The 1,618-nt window shown below is 42.2% G+C and overlaps 1 pseudogene across 1 annotated transcript; it reads left to right on the plus strand.

Moving 5' to 3' along the window:
- Nucleotides 402-1,312, plus strand: LOC102182477 (annotated as a pseudogene). Its single transcript, XR_309981.3, has one exon. The product of XR_309981.3 is annotated as a 60S ribosomal protein L6 pseudogene (transcript).

Here is a 1,618-nt window from a genome sequence, read left to right on the forward strand (position 1 = left end):
ACAGAATATCAAATGTCTACGTTGCCATTTAAAGGATTTCAAAGGAGAGGTTTACAGAGCCCCACACAAAGACATGTGATAATCATTTGTGTTTCAGAAAATAACTGCAATCAATCATACAAAGGGGGAAGGAATATTAATAGCTTGGAATTCACATAATCAACTATTATATATGAAACAGATATTCTAAGGACTTCCTTGGTGGTCTCATGATTAAGAATCTGCCTTGCAATGCAGGAGACATGGGTTCAATCCCTGATCAGGGAACTAAGATCCCACATCCTGTGGAACAGCTAAGCCTGCACACCACAATGATCCCACATGACAATGAAGATCTGAGTGCAGTAACTAAGGCCCAATGCAGCCAAATAAATACATATCTAAAAAACAAAATAGCTCTTTCCCATCTTGCAAGATGGCGGGTGAAAAGGCTGAGAAGCCAGATACTAAGGAGAAAAAACCTGAAGCCAAGAAGGCTGATGCTGGCAAGAAGGCTAAAACGGTGGAAAAGGTGAAGAAGGTTAAGAAGGGGAAGCCCCACTGCAGCTGAAATCCTGTCCTGGTCAGAGGAATTGGCAGATATTCCCGATCAGCCATGTACTCCAGAAAGGCCTTGTACAAGAGAAAATATTCAGCACCTAAATCCAAGGTCGAAAAGAAAAAGAAGGTTCGTGCTCTTGCTACTGTCACAAAACCAGTTGGTGGCGACAAGAATGGTGGTACCTGAGTGGTCAAACTTCGCAAAATGCCTAGGTATTACCCTACGGAAGATGTGCCTCGGAAACTGTTGAGTCATGGCAAAAAACCCTTCAGTAAGCATGTGAGGAAGCTGCGTGCCAGCATCACTCCTGGGACCGTTCTGATCATCCTCACTGGGCGCCACAGAGGCAAGAGGGTCGTTTTCCTGAAGCAGCTGGCCAGTGGCTTGCTACTTGTGACTGGGCCTCTATCCCTCAATCGAGTTCCTCTGCATAGAACACACCAGAAATTTGTCATTGCCACCTCCACCAAAATCGATATCAGTGGTGTGAAAATTCCAGAATATCTCACTGACACTTACTTCAAGAAGAAGAAGCTGCGTAAACCCAGACACCAGGAGGGTGAGATCTTCGACACAGAGAGAGAGAAACACGAGATCACAGAGCTGCGCAGGGTTGACCAGAAAGCTGTGGACTCGCAAATTCTGCGAAGAATCAAAGCTGTCCCTCAGCTCCAGGGCTACCTCCGCTCTGTGTTTGCTCTCACAAATGGAATTTAGCCTCACAAAGTAGTATTCTGAACTTCTTGCAAAGAACCTAATTAAATAACTTGTCATTTCAAATAAAAATAAAAAATAAAATAAAATAAAAAACAAAATAGATAATCTACAGGGCCTACTGTGTAGCACAGGGAACTCGATTCAATATTCTGTAGTCACCTATACAAGAAAAGAATCTGAAAAAGAATGGATGCGTGTGTAACTGAATCACTTCACTATACATCTGAAATGAACACAATATTATAAATGAACTCTACTCCAAAATAAAACTAAATTACAAAATTTTAAATCATACAAAGGAAGAAAGCTCACCCCCTTAAAGATACAGATGATCTCCTGTGGGTAGCACTCTTCAGCATT

The sequence above is a fragment of the Capra hircus genome, chromosome 8, assembly GCF_001704415.2.
Source record: "Capra hircus breed San Clemente chromosome 8, ASM170441v1, whole genome shotgun sequence".
NCBI lineage: Eukaryota > Metazoa > Chordata > Mammalia > Artiodactyla > Bovidae > Capra > Capra hircus.